Source organism: Gossypium arboreum, chromosome 7 (genome assembly GCF_025698485.1).
Source record: "Gossypium arboreum isolate Shixiya-1 chromosome 7, ASM2569848v2, whole genome shotgun sequence".
Taxonomy (NCBI): domain Eukaryota; kingdom Viridiplantae; phylum Streptophyta; class Magnoliopsida; order Malvales; family Malvaceae; genus Gossypium; species Gossypium arboreum.
The window spans coordinates 83,745,105-83,771,779 of record NC_069076.1 but is presented as its reverse complement, the minus strand read 5'-3'; the positions used below and the strand labels follow the sequence as shown (position 1 = coordinate 83,771,779).

Here is a 26,675-nt window from a genome sequence, read left to right as displayed (position 1 = left end):
CCTCGTTCACATAACCGGTCATTTTTCGACAAAACATGACCAGATCGCCTTTGGACATCTTGTCCCATCATACTTCTCAAAATCGGGCACTTTAAACTTTGGGGCAAAATCGGATCGAGTACCAAATCGAGTTCTTTGGCACCTAGTGCGGAGAAGACTTGATTGCCTTCTATCGCTTTGAGTCTTTCCTCTAGACTCCTATATTTTGCGTCATGGTTATCCGATTTCAACTTGGCTACCTCTCTTTGGGTCATCCAGTGCGGAACTAGTGGATCGCAGGACTAGCCCTTGGGCTTGACGCGAATATTCCTTGCCCCAAATTAGTGGGTGGAGCAGGTGGCATGGGTCGATGTTCCAAGCCAGTGGGTTCCCCTTGAGTATACCCTCTCTGTGTTGTATATGCGAGCGGTGGAGTGAATCCTGGGGGATAGAGTGGATCCTGATCGTGGTGAATTCTTGATCGAGATTCCTCAATGTCAGGGCTCCACATGGGTCCTTTTCTTTTAACTAGAGCTGACATCATCTCCATCATCTTGGCCATTTGATCTCTTTGCTCGAGTGATTCCTCTCGAGATCTCACCATTAGGTCTCTCGTCTCTTGTTGCGATTTGGCCAGTTGCTCTTGTAATTCTTTTTGAGCCTTTTCCATCCTTTCAATTCTCTCATTGAATTCAGCTTCCATCACTCTAGCTTGTCGGCGCGTTTTATACTGATGACGTGGTTCCAGTCTTGTGGTATTGCAACTGCGAATTATATATTTTGTCTTTAGCGACCGAGTATGGGATATGCGATGTATGCATGAATGCATGAATGAATGCACGAATGTCAAAATGTTAATATGTTAATTATGCAATGAATGCAAAAAATTGGTGTTAATTTCAAGGTAGCCCCATATTTAGGCATTTCATTTATCAACATAGCCTATTACACAAAGTTTCCATTTTTCCAATGGTTACACAAATTTCCTAGCCACATTGCCTTGTTTCTTCACTTGTTCTAAAAACTCTGATATACTCGATCTTGGCTCGGAGGAATTGGCGGTGAGGACTTGGCTTCATCGATAATTGGACAACTTGCATAGCCGCTGCAATTTCATTGATCAAGAAGTCGAGTTGCATTTCTTTTCCTTTGAGAGTTCCTTCATACGCGTGAATGTCCCTATCGCATCGCTCACTCTTTTCTTCTAGAGCCTTTGGAGGTTATCTAATTGTTGTTGATGAGATTGCAGCATATTTTCTAGATCTCGTGTTTTCCTTTTTAATTCTTGATGTTCGACCGACTATTCGCCAATTCTGCGATCGCTATTTCATACTCGGCGTTTTTCCCTCTTAACTCTATCACGGTACAGCAGCCTTGCCCTCCTCTTTCTTCGCTTTTCCCTTCCAAAACTCTATTCCTCCATTGATATTGCTAATTTCTTCCTTCCATTCTGCTGTCGACTTGCCTAACCCACTATTCTTTATAGTGTTTCTTAATTTCTTGTTTTCCAAATGAAGGTCCCTTAAGTCGTTTCTCACAATCTCGGCTTCTCTTTGTACTTTTTCAGTTCTGGATCTTTCAACCTGAACTTCAATCTTCAGTTGATAGTTTTCTTCTTGAAGGGCACTAAGGTCTCGAGACATCTTGGCCTTTTCTCGCTCGAATTCTTGTCTTGCCATTTCTAGCTCAGACGGCATTTCCTTCGAGAAAGGATTCTGGATGGGGTGGTTTGTTGACGAGATTTGCTAACTATTTACCCGTTGCTTCCTCCATGCGTCGTAATCTTGGGTAAGGGTATCAGCATACAAGGCTAATTCCATGAAATGAACTTCCTTCCAAGACTTTGCAGTGTCTCGGACTCTCTTCATATATCATTCACCCGCGAAAGCGAACTCGAACTGTGCTAATCCTCCAGTTGCGGGTATGAATTGTCGTGCAAAAAATTACCTTTGGACCAATAGCGGAGTATATCCAACTCCTCCCCATAACCCGAGTAAAGGTACCCAATCTTGGCTCCCACATTTGTATAGCATAACTGAAGGATGGATCCAGGGTGCTCTCCATGTTATATCCTCTGCGCGAAGGTTCTGAAAGACTGATACCCAATGTTGCTCAGTGACTTCCTTCGGCCATTCTTTCTTGAGGAAAGCTTCTAGCGGGGAGAATGTTTTAGAAAACATGTGGAATAGAGTGCGCTCTACCTTCCAGAAGTGACTCAAAATCCAAACATTGAGCAACTGCGCGCATCCGATAAATCGTCCCTCCCCTTTTCTTCGACAACTACTCAGGGACCTGAAGGTCTCGGCTAGGATGGTTGGGACAGGGTTGATTCCTTGTTTTAACCTTTTGAAGAAATCAACTACTGCAACTTCGAGATGTCCGAGAACTTTTGGGAAAATGACCAAACCATAAATGGCCAAAGCGAATAGATTTACCCTTTTCAGCATGTCGGGATGGTTTAGAGTCAAATCTCGTAAGGAGGACCATGGAATGCAAATGGTTTCGTTCTTCTTCTTTATCTGTTTTTCAGCCCATACATCGGTCATGTCTGTCAGTCTTACTAACTTTTTCTTGAAGGTCATCGGCTTAGGCTCCTTCACATATATCTTGCCGAATTGTACATTGTCGATGCGGAGTAAAGCAGCATACTCTTCTATGGTTGGAGTCATGTCTTCTTGATTGAAGGTGAAACACTGATAAGCTGGGTCCCAGAACCGAACCATGGCTTGAATCAACTGTTCGTCTACACGGATGGTGATCAGGTGAGCTATATCTCCATGCCTCTCAGTGAAAATGTCTCTAGTGTCTGAATCCCACTGATTCCAAATTCGAACCAAATCTTCGAGGTTATTTTGGCGAACATTCACAGTTATTTGTTTGGGCAAATTGGCAGCACACCCTTCCACAAGACTATCCCCCTTTTCTCTCTGAGTTTTTAGAGACCAGTCCAAAACCACGGCATTCTTCTCAGTTATTTGTGTAATTGACTCCTCCATCAGAAACCCGTTTTTTGGCAACTAACCTTTAATCAACACCCTCCTAATATGATGCCTATGATGCATGATGAAAATAAAAAAAATAAAAACAAACAAACTTGGTTAGTAAACACAACAAATATAATTTGAAAAACAAATTAAACTACCCAATCCAATTCTCTTGCATAAAGAGTGTAAATGAAAGGTAAAAGGCATTTTCCCTGTGTACTTATTTTGGTGACTATAAGCGGACAGAGGTTCGGCATGGCTCTAATTGGATAGCTCGTATGGTTCGTTATATGCAGTCTCGGTTCTAGACTGGTACTCGAATTGTTCGTACTATCATCTGCTAAGATCAGCACGAAGCCCCAGTCATAACCCATCACAGGCTCACGAGTTCAATTCGAGGGATTACATTTACTTATGCCTATGCGGAGGACAAGTTAACTCACGAAAGCATAAGTCATATGTAACCCAAAGTATTCACTAGCTTTGTGCGGAGGGACGAGTTAACTCACGAAGGCGTAGCGTTTACTTTCACTTAAAGCAGACGGAGCTGGGTAGAGAGCTCATGTTATGCAAAAATGCAAGTGCACGGTATGTGGGAAAAACTTCATAAACCTTTACGTTTTACTTAAAAAACTAAACCAAAATTAAAACCATAAAATTGAAAACTAAAAACAACCAAATAAGTAAGTTAGAAGAAATATTTACAATACGATACAAATGCATGAATTTTGAAAACTAGATTTTTGGATCACGACCAAATATTTACTTTGAACAAGGAAATTTGAAAATTTTGACAAAACGTGTTTAATTCCGCATACCGACTCTCAAAAGGTTCCCCAATGGAGTCGCCAACAGAATGACGTAAAAATTAGCTTTAGCTTCGGTCGCTAATTGTGGCGATTAAAAACTTGGAAATTAAAATTTGATTTAAAATAAACCGGGAGTCGCCACCGATCCTTTTTCTAGGTGTGATCGGACACCTATTAGATTTCCTTTATTTAAAACGAGAAAAAGGCCGAGTTAAGGTCTACGTTAAAAAGCCAGAGAAAAATTAGGGTTCGGGAGTCGGTTACGCGCGAGGAAGGTATTGGTACCCTCGCGACGCCCAAAAATTGGTATCTCATAAACAAGTGTTGTCTTGATTTTCAAAATATGAGTTCAAAGTAATATTCAGTTGTGGTCCGATTAAAAGAAAACGAGAAGTTTAAAATTCTTGATTTTTGAGAAGGACATACCGTCTTAACACGAGTCAATTGATGTTCATCCGCAGCAAAGCTGCTTATATAAGAATATGTGGCACAGCTACCAGAACGGGTTCTTCCTCCATAACATAACTCAGATCCCATGCAACAGATATACATGTCATGGCATACAACAAACAGAATCAGAATATCATGCATTTCAGTAAAAATTAACCCCAAGGGTATAACGGTCATTTTGCACCTAAGGGTAAAATGGTAATTTTCATACTTAGGGGTATTTTAGTAAAATTTACTATTCTAGAGTTTACACACATATTATAACCATTAACACATTAACAGAAAACTTACCAAGCATTTTTATTGAATTGGCTCGTTGGCCCACTACCCCGTTTTTGGCTTATTAAGCCCAAATATACCGAAGTGCACGAAAATCGTGCACTCTGCAGTCTCATCACTGTAGTTTACGAAATACGTTAATCGATCTACCTCACGAGCATTCGCACACTCGCAAGTTCATAAAATACCAGTTTTTCAGCATTTCGACTTTTCGGCTTTTGCCGATCTAGTCTATGAGAGGATGTCAATTACACCTGTTTGCGAAGAAATGCTGACGAGTTCCACACACACTAGTTTCCTACAGTCAATTACCAATACGTTAACTATGAATCCATAACAACTTGTATACAAAACTCCTTACCCAAAAGTCGGCCATTAACACTTTAGGCACTAGAGATCCTACCTTTTTCCGAATTTAGCGACTAGGTTTAAATCCAGTCGTTCCACTTGTCCAAGCCTCCAACAATAAAACAATTGTCACAACCTTAAGAGCTATAGGGCCCAATCGACAGCCTCCCTAAGCCTTTAGGGGTTTCGACTTTTTTAAACCCGAAATAAAGAATAGATTTGAAAACTTGCCACCGGTTCCTTCAGTCAACGATTCCACTTTAGTTCCTATTCGATGCTGATGCAGATCTAATCCCTCAAATGTTAGCAGAAATCAAATCTTTAAAGGTCTAAATATTCGGCTATGCCCCTAAGACTATGGGGTTTTTCAACTTTTTGAAATAGTGAAGAGAAAGATGAAATATGAGGGTTTTACAGTGGTTTTGTCAACTGAACCTTGGGGTTCAAAGGATAAGAGAATCGGCCAAAAAGATGAAGAAGAATCAGAGGGTTTGGCTAGGAGAAATCAGCACAGAAAAACAGGCTTTCGGGATTTGGGCTTTTATGGCAATCGGCTATAAGGCTTAGAAACAAAGGGTAAGGAAGTGGAGTTGAGTAGAATGGTAGCAAGATTCAGCTATAGAGAAAAATAAAAAGAAGAGAAAATAGATGAAGAGAGGAGAAAAGAAGAAGAGAAAAGAATTGTCAGAAACGGCACCCCCTACCCAAAAAGAAAAAGAAAAAGAAATAAATCCTAAAGGCCAAAGATATATGGCACTTATTAGCTATGGCCGAATGAGTGTATATCGGCATAGGAATTCTTCTTAGATTCCAATTCCCTAGAATTGCTCCTTGATTTTTGACCAACTTTAATGTTTTAATTTCATTCAAACTCTTAACCGATCAACCCACAACTTCCACCGCTTCAGCATGCTGCCAAAAGTCCTGATCGGACCCCAACTCTTTTCCTACGCGTGCAGTAAAAAACCCCAACCTTACGTGCGCAAGATGAGGCTCGAACCCTAAACCTCCGTCCATCCTGCGCCCTTGTGCCTACGCCCAAGTTTCTGGCCATTGCACCAAGCTTCTTTCTTTACTAATATATGGTCACAATTAATTTTAACTTTTAACCCGCTTCAGTTTTGGCCCGTTTAAAAAAAAATAAAACAGAATTCGCCTTCCCCTGGAATTGAACTCATAACCTTCTGGCAGGCCTAGCACGCTGTTGCCACTGCACTAAAGCCTTTCTCATGATATAATCTACTCACAACTAATTTTAAGACTTATCTGCAGCAGTCCTGGTTCGTTTAAAAATAAAACAAATATCGGTACTTACCAGACTCGAATCTCTAACCACATGCACACTCTTAACGCCTCCTTGCCACTTGACCACATGCCTCTTTTGTGTCACCTTTCCTCCCGAGATATTTATAAGGCCTTCGTGCGGTAATCCTTGGTTGTAAAAAAAACAACCTTTTATGCACACCGTGCCTTGAACCCAGGCTTTAAAACTTTGCCCAAATTATTAATAAGGCCTATTGCCCAGATTCCCTTAAGAGGCAAAATTTAAGAATTTTGCTAAAGCTATGGGCTGAGCCCTGAATCTTTTTCCCACACCATAACCTTTTGTAATTTATTTAATTGCTACACTAAACATACGTAATAATAATAAAAAATTAAATCAACCCATTTATTCGGGCCGTCTCCTACCTGAACCCAGACACAAGGCCCAGTACTTCCAGGCTCAAAAATCGGGGCGTTACACCATAAAACTCTTCAGGATTGCGCTCGCAAAGACAAATCCCAGCCCATCTCAACAGTTTCAACTCCGAGCATCATTCTTGCTTCACAAAAAGAGTCGCTGTGCCCCAACAATCCATAATAAAAACAAAAAAGTGATAGACGTTCATACTTAAATTTAACATACGAACACCTGCCATAAAACAAAATCTATTTTTTCCTCTTCAAAGGGCGCCTAACATCAATCTGCACCTTTAATCTCATGAAATTTCAATTTTCTTTTCCCAGATTTGAGCCATCATAGTCTAAAAAGACCCCTATAAAATTACCCATCTGTATTGCTAGATTTTCAGAAAACATTCCAATTGGAACATCGTGGACTTGTACCCAAAAAGGAGAGAAAATTAAAGGAACTTCTAGTGGATCTTCCCCCCTTTTCAAATTATAGAGCAATAATAAGTGGTTATTGAAAGTCCATGATGAACCTTTTAAGACCCTCTCCATATCCATACTATGAAAAAACTGAAAAAGATACCTCTTTGTCCCCAGATCTCGAATTTGAACCCCATAAACAGGGTGCCACAGATTTGCCATAGTACTTCTCATGGCTGGGAAATGGATAATGCTGGTTGTTAAAAAACACCTCACTAATTGAAATTCCTCCACTCCTCTTTCCATCCCTGGATCTGTTTGTATTTGCAAAATCTCATCTTCTTCTTCATTAAGTGTCAGTTACGCTAATTCAGTTTCCATGATTGTAAATTAGTCAAAGACCAGAGGCAAGGACAACTCTATCCAGCGACCGTGAAAAAATAACAAAGAACACAGAGAACTCCAAAAAAGACCTAAAAACACATGCCAAAGGTGGCAGACGAAAAGCGTGCTAGGGTAGCAGACTAATCTTATTATAAAAAAATTGTCTAATAAATTTTTTACTTTATTAAAACATAAGTTGAACTTAAAAGTTTTAATATATTTTAATTAATAACTATTAAAATTATTTTTTTCTTATTTGTAATACACGTGCCGTATAAGGATTGGCTGATTGATAAAAATAAGTTGTGTTAGTGAAAGGGTAAACTATACAGATAGCCACCCAACGATAAAAAGTTTTCATTTCAGGGGCCAAAAATAAAAAAAAATTACAATTTAAGCACCCAACTTACATACTTCAGCGATTTTGATCACTCCCATTAAAATCACAAACAGCAACGATAAAAAAACCTTTCCATTCTATTCAGTTTTATTCTTTTTTATGATCCTATATAATAATAATTATTATTATTTTATTATATTATAATAATAATAGGATTAAATGAATGAGTCCATATAGATACTGAAATGGTCAAATTATTATTCTATTAGGATTATTTTCTTTTCATTTGATTTGAGTTGAATAAAATAGGTTACATATGAAAAAAACCAAATCTGAATTGAATTGTGCAGTTTGAATGATAACACTAATCCAAAACCGAACCCAACAATATAAAATCTGGACTGAACTCTATTTATTAATTCAACCTTAGAGAGCAAGGACTTGTAGTAGCATAGCAAATGTTTGATGGCACACATGAAAATAGCCTTGAAGAAATGGAGTACTAAAGCGACATATAGTTATATCAATAAAAAATATTGAACTAATTATTGGAGGAATTTATTGATGCAATAAGAGCAAAGTGGACGAATTTAGATATTAAAATGTTTTCAGAATAAATTTTACGAATAAAATGATATTATGTATGTATCTATAACTTTGAAACCAAATTCTACAAGCTATTTATTCCAAATGGAGTTGAATCCCTTAACCCCACATGTATTAGCCAAACCCTAAAAACAACTTAAGAGGGGCTTTAAAGTTTGGATTTATATATAGCTGATGGGATGGGATGGATGGAATTCAAATAATTACCACAACTTAATCCATGTTAATTTGGCAAGGTGTAATATGAGTTCAACCTCCATCTGCGATCACAATGAATTTTTTATGAAAATATTAGTAACATGATTCCGGTTAGTGGAGGAAGGGGAAACAATAAAATTACTGGGAGGGAAACATCTACCTAATAATTTTTCACAAAATTAATGATTCTTAAATATAAGGCATAATAATGAATTTTAACTTTAATTTTTATATTTTCTGTCAATTTGACTCTTATTTTTTTATTTTAAAGTTAAATTTAACCGTCAACATATTAAAAGAGCCTAATTTGATCATCAACATTTCAAAAGAGTCGTATTGTTATTTTTGAATGAAAATACTGAATATAACATTAAATTTTTATACATAGTAACGTGCATGGCAATTCACGATACTTTATGCTAATTTTGGAGTTTTTTGAATTATTTATATATTTGTTTGAAGATTATATAATTTTTAATTTATTTGTTGAAGTGACATATAAGAAAAAGAGTGACATATCAACATGAATTACACATAGACTGCCGCGAGGGTTGTCACGCCAACATCGTAAAAAAATAATATTTTACACAACATTTCCATTAAAAAAAAGTGATTCGACTCTTTTAGAATTTTGAAAGTCAAATTTAACTTCAAAAATATGAGTCAAATTGACAAAAAAATATAAATATTGAGAACTAAATTTATCATTAAATCTAAAATAAACATTTAAAATATAACAAAGAAATAAAAACCCCGCCCTAATTATGTTTATTTTGGTTGAACTATCTCCAATTTATAATTTCCTCTATCTATATAATTTCTTAAGTTAACATAATGTTCCAATATGTAGCGTGAAATATCCAATTAATGAACTCTATTTTAATACTTTTTTACAATTTCTTACTTATCTTTTTTTTTTTTTAGAATTACAAATATCTTTTAAACCCACTTATTCACTTTACTTTTACTTTAACTACTATGATTCCCACACTTCACTTTTAAGTTTGATTATATATTTGTGTTAAATTAAGTAGAACAAATTTGAAAGTTAAAATATATTCTAATTTTACTTTTATTTTTAGAAATTTAAATATTTTATTTTTTCAAAGTTTGATTATATATACAGTATTTTGATTGAAATAGTTAACAATATTGAATATTTAGACTAACTAATGGTATTATAAAAATAACGTATATAGATTAAATCCCAAGTTTCAACATAATATAAAGGGCTAAAAGCGAGGTTTGATCATTGTTTTATAATATATATATAAAAAAGAAGCAAGGCAAATCTCAAAAAATAAAAACCATGTATACAGTCTCTAAGACCCTTAGGGTATTCAAATTATTATAACCACATAATATTTTAATTGAATAATTAATATATTAACTATTTGGACTAATTAATAATTACATTATAAAATTTTGGGGACCAAATTGCATTAAAATTAAAGTGTAATGGTTAAATATCAAATTTAAGCATAATAGAGGGATCAAATCTAAAATTTAACTATTTTTCTAAAACTGTAAAAAAAAAAAAAGTAAGCAATGACGTAAACCTAAAAGAAATAAGAAGTCACGTGTTCGTCTTGAAGACTTTAAGAATAGTTCCTTAACTCGAACAAGATAAGTGCTAGAAACTCTCAGTACAAAACCTATATAAGTCTCTCACTTACATAGATTTATGTTCGAGAATTGCTAACATAAAAAGATCCATCATAATCCCATTAAAACAGTAATACAATAACCTGTTTACAATATAATAATAGGGAATAAACTAAACGTAAACTCTTGACAGCTAATCTCAAGGAGTTTCAATCTAATCAAATGTCCATGTTGTAAGGAATTGTCTCAATTGATTTAATTTGATCTGATCTTTCATGTGCATTTCCCAAGTAATATGACATTCATTATTGGACTAAATATCTTCTAAATAATCAGCACAACCCATTCAAACCACTCAATAGTACTTTGCTAGTACTCAAATATGGAAACTAATAGCTCTAGTATTAGGGAAGTGGGCTTAAAGGCGAATTTTATATTTTTCAATAATATAAATGGTAAGAAGCAAACCTAAATGTTCACACTTTAATTTTAATTATATTGTATACATAATATTTTTATATACAATATTAGGGTTAGAGAAAGAGGTCATACGATTTGATCTCGTGTTAAATAAATGTTTGATAAAAGCTTTAACTATCACTCCATAGAAGTTAAGACTATTACATTCAAATAAAATAATTTTTAAACATAATTTCAATTACATTAGTTAAAAATATTTTTAAAATCTATTTCCATTAAAACGATATATTAAATTAAATAAATATTGTAATAATAGAAATACTTTTTAAAAATATTTAATGCCATTCTAAACTATTGTTTGTTTTTTCTAAAATATTTCATGCTTAAAATAAATTTTTAAAATTTACGCATTTGAAATTATTGTACAAAAAATATTTGGAATTTTAAAGTTAGTTTTATATTATAATATTAAAAAATGTTGAACTAATAAGTGTGAATCTATCCATAACATTTAAGTTAATTAAAAAATTAAATTAACAAAATTATTAGAAACAACTTTTAACAAAATTTTAAAGAAATATTTTTGAAATATTATGCTTAGATTTATTTCTAATAATTTTTTGAATAATATTTCTCATATTATTAATAAATTTTATAAAAATTATAATATATTTTATTAATACATACAATTAACACATATATCTTACAAAATAAGAAAACTAATTATAATTATTTCAACATTGTATAAATAACTTTCTCATCTTCTTACACTAATTGTATGAACAAGAGGTAAATTTGTTTACATCATGTCTTAAAAGCAATATTATAAACTGATTGAGTTACTTACATTAAACTATTTAATGCTTTAAAAGAAATTAAAATTTATTTTTAAAATTGTTTGATAATCCAATTAAAATTTTACTTGCTCTCTAGGGAGAATATTATGTAATTTACTATTGCTCCAAACACTTTTGATTAAAATTAAATAATTTTTATAACAAAAGATATTATATAATTTTTATAACTATAGATGTCCTCATCCGTTTGATAGTTTAAGTCTAATCTTATTCGGCTAAAATGATATTTAACTAAAATCTTTTCAATAATTTAAACTTGATTTAAAAATTAAAATATGTAAGTGAAAACTTTATTATTAGTTTTAAATTTATGTGAAAAGGACTTGGTAAATAAGCAAAGATTCCAGATGATTAAGTGGATGACGAAATTGAAAAGATGAAAAAAAGTGTAAATAGAACCTAAAAAAATTGACACATGTACTGAGAAAACCACACAAAAACATGACTAAAATGGAAACACTATGAAGGAATATACCAAGATTCTGCTAGGCTGTCCGCCAATTCCCATGATTAAGAAAAACGCGAACTCATAGACACCGCTGGTCTCATCAATCCAACCAGTGGTGGCGGTGGGCTCAATACTAAAGAGGGATGGCTCAGTGCCAAAAAAGGAAAAGTGGACCACCATAAAATTCGAAAACTCCTGCTTCAAGCCAACCACAACTTACCACATTTGACGCCTCCCCATATACATTTATAAACTTTGCCCTAACTTTCAGGTTTCCCAATATCATTGCAAGATGTGGAAAGCCATGCATGCAAAGGCAAGGGTAAAAGAAAACCCGTAATGAATTTGTTGACATCTTTAAGTAAATATTTTTTATGGAAGACAATTTTACTCAAATGTAATTATTGAATAGAAAATCTTAGGGTTTTAGACCAAAAACAAAAACTGCTATATAACCATTCGGTTTATAATAGTAGCATTTCAAATTATAACAATAAAACTCATCTTATTATGTTTTGTTTTTATCTTTTATAACAACTTTTCATCTATAACAATAATAATCATTATCAAGTATATTCTTTACTAAACTAATTTTCTAGAATAATCTTACCTAAAATTTCAGTAAAATTAGTTTTATTCCTAAATGAAATAAAAACAATAAAATTTTATTAAGATATAATTTCAAAGACATATTTACATTTTTTATAAAAATTATATTAAACATATTTTGTTAAATTAAACTAATTTTTAATAAATAGAACCACATTATAGTAAATTTTATTAAAGGCACAATTTAAATCTCACTAGATAATAATATTATTAATATATTATAGTTTTTAAATTTGAAAATTAAAAAGAAATCAAATAGTATTAGAATCTCAAATGCTATTGTCTTATTTTTAAAATTTAAAATTTTGACAAACAAATAAGATTATTATAAATAGAGTTAAAATAATTAAATAAATATAAATTAATTAAAATGTATATACTCAGTGTGAAATATAATTATAACACATAAAATGATGATTAATTTATGCTTTTTTTATTGGATGATTCTTCTCTTTCTGATGAGATTTATGTGTATATATAATAATTAGAATGGAGCTGCTTTCTTGAAATTTCAAAAGCAATAGCATTTGTCGGAGACGAATATCTCCTCCCTTTTTATCTTTCCCCGGCCCCCTTGATTTTTTCATGACAAAAATATCATTAATTTTTAAATTAAAGTTTTTTTTTTATAGAAATAACGAGAGGTGTTGCTTCCTTATGCTCACCTTATTCCGATAAATAGCTAGTTTTCAAAATTCCAAATTAATAATTATCCTCCTAGTTTGGAATAATAAATATTAGGCATAAATATAAATTTAACTTTAACGTTTCTTATTTTACTTTTTATTATTTTTTAGTTATTTTGACCCTCAACTATTAAAATTTAATCAAATTATTTATTTTTTATGGAAAAACTTACTAAATTGTTAAAATTTTAATGACATCGACATGACATTTTACATATACTTTATTACAAATATGGATAAATTTTCTAAAAGTTTTTTTTATGAATTTTTATGAGTTATACATGGACTGCCACACTAATGGTCACATTAATGCCTTTATAATATTTTAACAATTTAGTCTTTTTTCATCTAAAACAAATAATTTTTCTAAATTTTAAAGATTAAAGACTAAAATGACCCAAAAAAAAAGTAAAGACTAAAATGATAAAATAAATAAACATTGAGTCTAAATTTATTTTTATGTCTAAATATTAAACACAGAATAATTACACCACTTTAACATGGTACAAAAAATATAACTAAAATATGGCATTAATATATTAATATATCAAAATTTTAAAAAGTTGCTAAAATATATAAAATAATATAATAAAATATAAACCAATCACAAATATGTTTTATACAATATCTTAAGGGATCTCTATCTCCCTTGCTTATTGATTAGACTCAACATGAAGGTATAAAGCACTTAGCCATGCAAATTTTTATTTACTTTTTTATGTTTTCTAGAACATAATATATTTTAAACCTAATTATATATATATAGTAATCAAGATCGCATCTTAACGTGTCATCCTATTGAGAGTGACTTTTTGATAAAGATGATATTAGAGTTTTAGTGTAATATAGATAATTTGCCAATTAACATTATCAAAATACAACAATCAATTTTCTACTTAATTTACCTCACTTCTGCTCCAATATGCACTATTTCTTTTCCTACCCCGGGTGCCATCCACTGTAAAATATATTCTATATTCCTATTAAAAATGGCTAAATTATGTTTGCTTTATCATTGTCTCATTATTTGGAAATAATGTAGAATTATTTTGAATGCCTTCATAAATTTGATAACACTTTTAATTATACTTCACTTATTATTAACTTTTTTTATACTTCTAGTTAATATTAGATTATATGACACCGTGGATGAAAGAAGAACAATTATAAAATTACAGTTTGAACTATTTTAATCTAAAATGAAGTTATAAAAAATTAAAAGACATAAATATCCTTGTAATAATTTCTTTTAAAAATTTGGTTAATTTGTGAGACTAACATTATCAGACTAAATAAAGTTAGATAATAATAACACTAAAAAAATCTTGCTTAGGCCAATTTGCCCTTAACAATTTATTTTATATTTAACTCTCTGCTTATATATACACACATATGTTTTGGTGTTATAGAATTGATAATATTTATACCATAACAATATTTGACAAAAAAACTAAAAACTTGTTCAAATAGAATAATGATGAAAGCAAAAAATAATGTTAGGGGGGGGGGGGTAGGTATTTGGGCATGAATGGAGAAGAAGGCATGCAAAGAGGATGGTCTACCTCTCTACGTCAAAGTGAGTCGTAGCTACCTCTTTCCAACACCACTTTCTAAAGTATTGGGTACACTAACTAAGTTTGTTTGTGATATATATACACACACACACACTTTGCATTAAAGCTTTGCTTTATTTCTCTCGACTTTTTGTTACAACTTTAAGACCAAAGGTGAGTAGGGTATGGAGATTTTGATGCATGGCCCATTGGTCAAAATACGGCTTTCATAATCCTAATTGATATGGAATTTATTTTATTGTATTTTGGGGGTCCATCTAAAACCAAATACTTAACCATTAAGCACCAGAATATCACAATCCTCCCTATTTGTTGACTGTACGGACATTCATATTTTTTTTTGGAAATTGGACATGCAATTTCATGCATGCTCCTGCAGCCTCTAATTTTATTTTTTTCGAAAAAGGCATCTAATTAAGTTTTCAAATGTTAAAAAAGCATTAGTTAAATCATTTCACTAATAGTTTCAGTCTTTTGACTGGTACGGTCATTAACAATCACTAAATCAATTATTGTGTTCAATAAAATAAAATCAACCATTGTAATGAGTTCATGTTATTAAAAATTTAAGTCTAGAATCAACTTGGACAAATATACATTCAATATCATTTCAATCTATACATTCATTTATCCAAATTTATTTTGGATATAATTTTTAAATTACTAAAAGAAATTTAAAATTTTAAAATATTATAATTAATAAAATGTTGTAAAAGATTATAAAAATTATGAAGAAAAATACTAGTGATTATTGCTTTTCTTACTATCTCACAATAGGTAATTTTTTTTTAAAGTTTTGAAGTTCTTATTTTTTATTTTTCTAATTTGCTAATTGCAGTATTGATGTTTGATATCAAACACTAATACCACAATTAGAAAAATAGAAAGAAAAACACTATCATGGAAAGCAAGAATCATAATTTATTGCTTTCATTTTTATAACATTTTATATTTTTAATACTACTTTATATATTTAAAAATTATGTTTTGAATGAACTTGGGCAAATAAATATCCATATTCAAATAACCTTAGACTTCTAGTTGTCCACTTCATTCTAGACTTGAATTTTTAATGTTTTTAATATTTAATGAATTTTAGTTTTTTGCTGACATGGACTGTCACGACAACTAATTTAGTGGTTGTTAACGACCATGTCAGAACAATAATGATTAACAAAGAAACCAATAGTCAAACTATTTAATTGATACATTTTTAACATCTAAAGGCTTAATTGAGTGCATTTTTTGTAAAAAGACTTAATTGATTTGTTTTGAAAAAGTTTAGGTTTTTTAAACCCTTTTAATTTTTTTTTATTTGTAAGCGTTATCATCATAGACAAAGGAGATATTCTCCAAATTTAACTTAATTCACAAGGAATTATTTTCTTAAGGTTGATATTTACGAAAGCAAATTAAAAGTAGGTCAAGTAAGCAAAAGTCATAAACATATTAAAATTATATAGTGTTAGTAGTTTATAATATTGATAACTAATAATATTATATTATCAAACAAAGTTAAAAAAAAAAGAAAAAAAGATTAAAATGATTAATTGTGTTGTAAAGGTATAACTTTTATATAAAGTTATTTTTTATGTGGTTTTCCTCCTAACAATGTTATCTTCAAAGTAAATTTGAATTTTTTCCCAGAAAGTTTAATGTAGCTTATTATTACACCTAAATAGATATATAACTATTTTCTCTATCCTACTTCAACTGTGAGGGACTTGTATTTTATTTCGTTTCCTAAATTGTTTTTCTAATAATCCGAAGGTTTTAATATGAGATTTTAATTTAAGGTTGCCATGGTGGACAAATGATTGTTTTATCACCAAAATGTAGGTTTATGATTGAGGTTGAAGCAAGAATTATTGCATGAATTACAAATATTACAAGTGTTATTTAGCAATCGGTAATTGTAGAAAGTAAGTCAACTAGTTGTTTCGTTTTGTTGCATGAATCTTATTTCATATTATTTGAAATGAAATTTTATTAATTGAAAATTTCTAGAGTTACATTAAAATGGAAGCCAAATTTTAACTAACCTTAAATGCAAAATAATAAATTGAAGTTTTTATAGCAAGCTAAATATGGACAATAAGGACGGCATGAAGTATTAAAAAATAGAAAAGAAAGGTATCCCATTCTTTGTTTAAAATTGTTGTATCTAATTTAAATTCATTTGTTTTTTGTCAAAAATTTGTCGTAGCTATTGCAGTGAATTAGTCAACATATTTGTTTTGTAGCCACTTTGAATTTGTTACTGATTTTTACGAGACTTGTTGAGAATGAAATCTTTTAGTTGCTTAATTTTAGGTATTAGTTGTTGATTTTTCTCTCTCTACATAAGCATCTTTTGCAGTTCAACCCTAGACACACTTTCCATCAAAAAAATACTTTCATTTTCTTCTTGCCTTTATTTTTTTAAAATTACGCCAGATTTATCCACAGGTTTCAATAATTTGGTATCCGAGCCATCTTCTTGAGGGACTTGTAATTGAGGGGAAAGAGTTTCTTCTTGTTCTTCTTCCATGGATTCTAAAACCCCTTTCATTGCACTTGCACCACTAGTTGTCAATGAGGAAGACTATCATGTCTAGGCAGCAAGGATGGAGGCTCATTTGGAGGTAAATGATCTCTGAAAAGCTGTTGAGGAGAACTACGAAGTTCCTCCCTTTCCCGAAAATCCAACCATGACATAGTTAAAGAATCATAAGTAGAAGAAAAACAAGAAAGTGCAACGTTAAAGCTATGTAATTTACTATAGTCTTATAAAAAATCTTTTTCAGAATTATGACAAAGATATCAACATTTGAGGTCTGGATTGAAGGAAGAATATGAAGGAGATGAAGGGATCAAGGTAAAGCGTATTCTCAACTTGATTAGAGAATTTGAACTTCAAAAGATGAAAGACTTCGAGACAGTTAACAAGTATTCTAGCAAATTACTCAACATTGCCAACATTGCCAACAAAGTAAGATTACTTAGCTCTGCATTTCCTTATTCTAGATTAGTTCAAAAAAATTCTTATAACAATCCCTAGAAGCTTTGAAGCAACAATTTCCTCGTTGGAACTCATTGGAAAGCACTTAAGATCTATAAAAAAAAATTAGTTTGATAGAATTATTTAATGCTTTACAAGCACAAGAATAGAAAGGCTTTTGAGGTTTAAACGGTCTGTCAAGGGTGCACTTCCTCCAAGAGTTCAATCAAATTAGGGAGACAAAGGAAAGAATATAAAGAAGTACAAGAAGGAAAACTTAGGTTTTGATTCTCCTAAAATCAACAAGGAAATAAAAGATGTTTTTTTTCTCTTTGAAAGTATTAAGTGAAGAAGTGTTATCCGTCATTCAAATACTGGAGAAGGCTAAATCAGTAGTGTGAGAAATGTCAGAAGATGGAATATCATCAAAAGATTTGCATAAACAGCTTTCAACAAAAAAGGTGTTGCACAACTAGCTGATCAGGAAGAGGAGGAGCAACTATTTGTAGCAACCTATTTTGCAACTAGCAACTCTAGTGACAAGTTGCTTCTTGATAATGGATGCATAAACTACATGACATTTGATTATGATATCTTTAGAGAGCTAGATACTTCTTTAAATTCTAAGGTACAAATTGGCAATGGACACTATATTGATATTGAATAGAGGTGATATAAGTTCAGTTTGTTTGGGTTTTTTTAGATTTTTTTAATCATCCATCATAATTCAGTTTGGCTCGGTTTAGTTCTTGGTTTTTTCATATTAATTTTTTTTGATATTTTACACTTGTTTTGATAAAATGAGTTTTTTTTTATGGCTTTTGAATATTATTTTACAAAATTTCAAGGTCTTTTTCATAAATATTTCTAAAAAACAATAATTTTTTAAGAACTTTTAAATCATTTTCACTATTTTAAATATAAAATAGTTATTTTTATATCATGAAAATTAAAAATAATTATATATTAAATAAAAAAATTAGGTTCGATTTCGGGTGACCGTGATTTTTGAAATTGCATTCCATAAACTATCTAAATATCTCGGTTCAAGTCAATTTTCGATTTGGTCGATTTTTTTCTCATCCCTAATGTTAAAGGCAAAGGAACTATGGCAATTAGATGCCCTTTAGGTGCAAAGCTAATTAATGATATGTTATTTTTACCTAATATAAATCAAAATGTGTTAAGTGTTAGCCAATTACTTGAAAATGACTTTGAAGTTGTCAATGAAACCAATTAATGTCAAATCAATGATGCAAAAGGAAAATATATATTCAAAGTAATGATGAAGGTAAAAAGCTTTACTCTAGATTCTTTAGAGTAAGAGCAAAAAGGCTATATTGCAACTAATATCAATGTAGAAGTATGACACAAAAGGCTTGGACATTTCTAGCATGTTGCTGTAATAAATCTACAAAAGAAGGATTAGTTCAAGGGCTACTACACATTAAAGCTAACATATCATATTACAAAACTTGTCAATTTGAAAAGCTAGCAAGGCTTCCTTTAAAAAAAGCAACCTAAAAAGCTACTAACAACTGGAATTAGTCTACACAAACCTAACTGGACCTCACAAAACTTTGTCGCTTAAAGAGAGTAAGTAGTACATAAATCTCATCGATGACTATACTAGAATATGATAGATTTACTTCCTCAGATTCTAGTCAGAGGTTGCTAGTGTGTTGTGGAAATTAAAGCAATGAGTTGAAACTCAAAATGGATGTAAGGTTCAAGCTTTAAGGTTTAACAATAGTAAAGAGAACAGATTTGATAAATTCAATCTATTTTATGAAGAACTTGGGATTGGACACCAACTCACTACTCTACATACTATACAACATAATGGAGTTAGTAAGGGGAAGATTTGTACCATAAGGGAGATAACTAGATGTTTGTTGTTTCAAAAGTGCTTGCCAAAAGAGTACTAGACAGAAGCTACACTCAGTGTAGTCTTTCTACTTAATATGCTTCCAACAAAAGCAGTGGATGGAAATATATCATTTAAAGTTTGGTATGGTTATAAACCTCCTTTAAAAAGCCTCAAGGTGTTTCGATACTGACTACTCTAAAAAATATAGAGTTGTCAAATTCTTGTGAATTTAGGGTGATTTGTAATTAAATTATATTGCTTTATTGTCAAATTTCATGAATTATTACTTAATTAAATAATTGGTGAACTCAATGATCAAAACTATGTAGGTTAGAATGAATTTTGAGGCGATTGGCCCTTAAAAGGTGACATGCATGGCCAACCAAGGGGAGTTGAATTGTTAGTTGATCCATGTATGTAAGATGAACATATTACACGTCCAAATCAACAAGGAAAAGTTACTCTACAAGTTCAAATAAATTCATCCGAAATTGAGAGTTTAACTGTCCAAATGTGAAGAAAAGAAGAGGCCTAGAATAATTAATTGGAGGGATCGATACATTAAGAAAAATTAGCAACCCAAACCATCCATATAACTGCCCAATTAATCTATTTTTAGCTGATTTTGAACTTTAGAAAAAGGCCCAAAAATTCACTTTAATGCTGTTCCAACCCCTCCACTTTCCATGCTTCCTATTTTAGCACAAAGCTAAAAATAACAAGTTCAATCAACCCTTTTTCCCCCATTCAAGGCTAACTATGAGAGTGAGAAAATTAAGGGGCTGCTCATGCTACTTTTAGCCACCGAAATGTGTATAAATAGTAGCCCTCATTTCCCATTCAAGGCATCCCTCACTCATTCTCTCATTCACTCTTTTTTTTTTAAGCATTTTCTTTCTTTCCTTTCAAGAGAAGAAGAGCTTTTTCAAGTGTGAGTAATTTAGTTATAAGCTTATTCAAGCTTATTTGTAGTGTTCCAAGGAAAAAGAAGAGGAAGAACTTTGCGCACCACCGCAGCAACCATCGTGAACCAGTTATAGTTCTTCTTTCCCTTTTTAATTTCTTGATGTGTTCTTGCTACTGAAAACATATTTACTTTGTGTTCTTGTGTTTTCCTACCAATCACTATGTTCTAATCTTGTTATGCTAGAATTATTATGAGGCTTTATGTTCATGATTCAATAAAATCTTGATTGAATTATCTATGCATTTGGTAGTGTTCACTTAGTTGAGTAAAATCTTGTTTATTTATTGACTCCACGTGATGTTGATAAATAATTGAGTTAGTTGGTTTAATCTGGAATGATGATTGCTAATTGATGCAATACTTGACTTGTGTAAGTTTAATTGATTAAAAGATTAATTAGTTAAATTAAGTGATTATGTCGGGAGGTACTTATTACCTTACATAACCTCAAGAATGTTTGATTAAACTTATTTTAGTATAGACTTAATTATTCTTACTTTAGATAGCCTTTAGAGTTGCATTTGACATAAAGATATGTGATGAACCTATATGACTAGACATAGTGACTTCGGGAGGAGCCTACTAGTGATTAAATTGTTCCAAGTTAGACTTATATTGTTACCTCATTCAATTCCGTAGTAACAATGCATGTGAAGGTAGTTAGAATTAAGGTTAGTGACTCATCAATTATGCCACGATTTTCACAATAATTTTATCCGGACTAAATTGAATAGAGGTAGAAGTGGACCAATTATCCTAGCATTATTTGATATTAGTAACCCATTTGTTGAAGTACTCATCATTCTGTTGAAATTTTGCATACATATAAGATAGAATCATTTAGTTTAATTAATTGCATAAAACACCCTTTATAATTGTTTTCTTTCTAAATTGTTATTTAAATTATTTTCAAAAAACCTTAACCACTTGTTTAGTCTCTGAAGAGACGATACTCATATACTTACTACTTTATTACTTGTTATAATTGTGTACACTTGCATACAATTCACGATTATTTTTACACCCATAATAAGTTTTTTCTTGCCGTTGCGATGATCGTTATTTCTGTTATTATTTGTGAAAATTATTTTAATTTTACAATTTAGTATTTTATTTTATTTTTCTTTTTAAGTGTTTATGAGCATTGATCAAATCATTGACTTACTCCTAGTAGACCTTAAAATTGAATGAACCTTCAGACACAGAAGAAGATAAGCAGTCCAAAGATAAGCCGAAAAGTTGAATCCTGATCAAAATCAAGGAAATGGAGTTGCTTATGCTCGCAATCCAGTCATTGTTGTTGATTATAGGGACCGAGCCATTAAGCAACATGTTGTGCCTCTTTTCAATGAGCTCAACCTAGGTATTGTTAGACCCGAAATTGAGGCACCAGAATTCAAGTTAAAGCCTGTTATGTTCTAGATGCTTCAAACAGTAGGTCAATTTAGTGGAGTGCCAAATTTACACCTTCACTTTTATTTGTTCATGGAGGTGAGTGATTCTTTTAAATTGACTAGGTGACCAAAGATGTTCTAAGGTTAAAATTATTCCCGTACTTTTTAAAAGATAGAGCCCGAGCTTGGCTTAATTCATTACCACCTGGTTCAATTTCTACATGGTAAGAATTGGCGAAACGTTTCCTGGTTAAGTATTTCCTAAAGAGTAGAAATACAAAATTAATGAATGAGATCACAACTTTTTAGCAATTAGATAATGAATCCTTATATGAGGCATGAGAAAGATTTAAAAATTATTACGAAAATGCCCTCATCACAAGATTCTGAATGGAAACTTTCTATAATGGTCTCAGTGCAAATACGAGGATGATAGTAGATGCTTATGCAAATGGTGCTCTACTTTTTAAGTATTATAATGAGGCTTATGAAATTATTGAGAGAATTGCCAACAACAATTACCAATGGCCAATCAATCGAGCAACTTTAGAAAGACGAGTAACAGGATTTTATGAAGTTGATGCATTCACTTCACTGGCAGCTCAAGTATCTTCTATATCTTCAATGCTCAAAACATTTACTGTTAATGGTTTAAATAATGCTGCAACCCAGCCATCAAGTCAATTTGAAAATACTTCCTATGTATACTGTAGGGGTGAACATTTGTTTGAAAATTGTCCATCAAACCCAGAGTCTATATATTACATTGGAAATTGGAACCAAAACAAAAGTGGCCAAATACCACAGTCTAACTTTTACAACCCTTCATGGCGGAACCGCTTGAACCTTTCTTGAAGTAACCAAGAAGTCGAACCTGGTAACATCTGCACATAACCAAGGTCAAACCAACCATTGGGATTTAACCAATAAGTTCACAAACCTCCGCAAGTTGAAACATTTGATAGTTTGGAGAATTTGTTGAAGGTATACATGGCTAAGAATAATGCATTGATTCAAAGCCAAACAACCACACTAAAAAATTTGGAAAATCAAATGAGTCAGTTGGCAACTTCAGAATAGACCATAAAGAGCTTTGCCGAGTGATACGGAGATTCCAAGGAATTCTAGTAAAGAGCATTACAAAGTGGTCAATTTACAAAGTGAGAAGAATTTTAGAACCCAAGGCAGTTGAGATTGAGTGTAAACCTGTAGAATATGAGAGAGTTCAACGCGAAGTTGAAATTTCTACGCCACAGAAGTTGAATTTTGAAAATTCTAACAGGGTAAATCCTAACTTAGTCAATTATGATAATCCAATACCTATGTCAAATGTAGAAACAAGACCTCGGAAGAGTCGTTTAGTTCAAGCCATGGTTCCACCACCTTCATATCTGCAAAGGCTAAAGTAACAAAAGTAGGAGGTGCAATTCAAGAAATTCTTAGATGTTCTTAAGTAGCTTCATATCAATATTCTATTGGTAGAAGCCTTAGTACAGATGCCTAATTACGTTAAGTTCATGAAGGACATTTTGGCTAAATAGAGGAGATTTGGGGAACTTGAAACTATAACGTTGACAAAGGAATGTAGTGCATTAGTGCAAAATAAGTTACCCCCAAAAATGAAGGACTCAGAGATCTTCACTATACCATACAATATCGATGAGTCTTATAGTGGGAAAGCTCTATGTCATTTAGGAGCAAATTTCAATTTAATGTTGATGTTTGTGTTTAAGAAATTAGGTATAGGTGAAGTGAGACCAACAACTGTAACACTTCAACTGGCAGATTGATCTTTAGCGCATTCGGAAAGAAAGATTGAAGATGTTCTAGTACATGTTGACAAGTTCATCTTTCATGTTGATTTCATAGTACTTGATTTTGAAGTAGATAAGGAAGTGTCAATCATCTCAGGGAGACCCTTCTTGGCGACTGGTAGAACCTTAATCGATGTGCAAAAAAGTGAACTCATTATGCTAGTTCAGGATGATTAGGTAACTTTTAACATTTTTAAAGCTATGAAAGTTCCTAATCAATGAGAGGGGTGTTCTGCAGTTGAAGAATTAGAATCTTTAGTCTTTATAGAATCAAAGCTTAATTCTGTAAGAGACCCATTAGAAAATATCTTAGGATCTAATCCATTTGTTAAAGAGAAAGGTGATAAGCATACAACTTTGTTGAAGGCAATTTTGGAAGGTTATGTTCGACCATCTCGATTCAAATATTTAGAGTTAAAATCTCGAGAATATGAACAACCTAAGGCGTCAATTGAGGAGCCACCTAAGCCTTCCATCCGTTAGTTTTGAATTTTTTCGATTGAGTCCTGCATGAGGTATGTGTAAACGGAAAAGTGCTCAAATTCAATAAATTTCGCATATTATGTTAGTTGAGTTCAGGTATAATTTATTAATTTTCTATTTCACATGTTAATTTTATTATGAGAAGAATATCAATTTAGTGAATATGAATAAAATTCAACTCATTCAAATTCTTTTAGAGTGACTAGGTAAGCATGAAAGTTTATGTCTTTGGAATTGATTCTAGTAAATCCTTGAGGTGAAATACTAGTTGGCATAATAATATTACAAATGATATAAGCATTTTGTTTGGTCCGATTGAGCCTTTCAAGCCCACCTTGCTGAAATTATCCATTAGTATCGAATTTTGAGCGTATAGCCTATCTTTTTAATTACCCTAAAATCACCTTGAAATTCAAGCCATGTTCTTAAAAAAAAATTACCTTTATTTTTCCACCAAATTTTTCACTCAACTATTCATGATATGCTTTATGTTTAAGTTTGGGGGAGTAAGAAAAAAAGAGAAGAAAAGTGCTTGTGTCAAGTTTTTGGCACTCAAGTTTCGTAAAAAAAAGTCTAAAAAAGATAGAGCATTAAGTGATGTAGATATTTCAAAGGCCCAACTAAAACTAAGTGTAAGTATGTTTAGCCTAAAATATCTATCTTTTCCATACCTTGAACCTAGTCATGCTACAACCTTGTTAAGACCTACTGATTTGTATTACTTTGCCAACTACGTTAGGGGAGAGGGTTTATTAAATTCAACATATGAAGACCTATTTGATAAACTTGAGGAATAATGCTTAGCTCAATCTAGAAGAAATAAATGGGAATAATTGCATACACATCTCCAAAAAGAAACATTCAATTCATAATTTTATTAACATTTAGAACTTAAGAAGAATTTGAATAATACTTGAGCATGAGCTACTTATTTGCATAAATTTGTTAGAGAGCATGATTTCACTTATTCATACTCATATGGACTAACTCTGTTGTGTGTTTAGCATATATCATCACTCAGGACAAGCAATGGATTAAGTTTGGGGGTGTGACAACTCTATAGAGTTGTCTTAAGCTTTTTCAATCATAATTCTTGTAAAATTTGGGTGATTGGTAATTAATTGCTAGAATTTTATTAAAAATATTTTTTATTTTTTATTTCCAAAATTCAAGAATTATCACTTAATTAAATAATTGGTGAACTCGGTGATCGAAACTATGCAGGTTAGGATGAATTTCGATGCGATTGGCCCCTAAAAGGTGACATGCATGGCTAACCAAGGGAAGCTAAATTGTTAGACGATCCATGCATGCAAGATGAACATATTACAACTCAAAATCAACAAGGAAAAGTTACTCTACAAGTTCAAATAAATTCATCCCAAATTGAGTGTTTAATCGTCCAAAGGTGAAGAAAGGAAGAGGCCAAGAATAATTAATTGGAGAGGCTGATCTATTAAGAAAAATCAGTAGCCTAATTAATCGTCCATATACAGGCACAAAAATTCACTTTAATATTGTTCCAACTCCTCCACTTTCCAAGCTTCATATTTTAGTACAAAGCTAAAAATAACAAATTCAATCAACCCTTTTCCCCTATTTCAAGGCTGACCATGAGAATGAGAAAATTAAGGGGCTTCTCTTGCTATTTTTAGCTACTAAAATGTGTATAAATAGCAGGCACATTTCCCATTCAAGACATCCCTCGCTCATTCTCTCATTCATTCAACTTTTCTTTATTCACTCTCCCCCATTTTAAAGCATTTTCTCTCTTTCTTTTCACAAGAAGAACAACTTTTTCAAGTGTGAGTAATTTGGTTATAAGCTTGTTCAAACTTATTTGTGGTGTTCCAAAGAGAAGAAAGAGAAAGAACCGTGTGCACTACCTAGAGGTGTGCATAGGCCAGGCCGGGCCGGGTTCGGGCTCGACCCAACTAAAAATTTAGGCTCGTTTGCTAGGCCCGGGCCCTGCTCGGCCCGAAAAATAGGCTTAAAATTTTGCCCAAGCCCAACTCGAATAAAAATTTTAAAACCCGCCCATCCATATTAATTTTATATTATTTTATATAATTTTAAAATATATATAAACCATCAAAAATACTAAAATATCAAATAAATCTTTCTCAACAAATTGAAAATAAATTTTAAAAATATGTATACTTAAATAACACTAAAATAGATGCAACTTAGCAAGCAAATGTTTCTAAAATAATAACAAAATTAAAAATATCTTTAAAATAATAATAAAATTAATAATAAAATAAGTTTTATACAATATCCAAACAATAACAACAAAATAGTAGCAACATAATAGAAAAATAGTAGCAAAATAGGGAAAAAACAATAAGAAAATAATATTAAAAAATTTTGTCATGTAGTGAATTCGGGCGGGGCTCGGGCCAAAAATGCCTTACCCGAGGCCCGGCCCGTTTTTTAAACGGGCCTTATTTTTTTACCCAAGCCCATTTTTTGGGCCTATATTTTGCCCAAACCCTCCCAC

The 26,675-nt window shown here is 31.9% G+C and overlaps 1 non-coding gene across 1 annotated transcript; it reads right to left on the bottom strand.

The window, feature by feature from the left end:
- Positions 1-22,157: 22,157 nt before the first annotated feature.
- LOC128295753 (small nucleolar RNA R71) lies at positions 22,158-22,263 on the bottom strand. Its single transcript, XR_008286311.1, has one exon. It is a non-coding gene; the product is annotated as a small nucleolar RNA R71 (small nucleolar RNA).
- Positions 22,264-26,675: the final 4,412 nt, after the last annotated feature.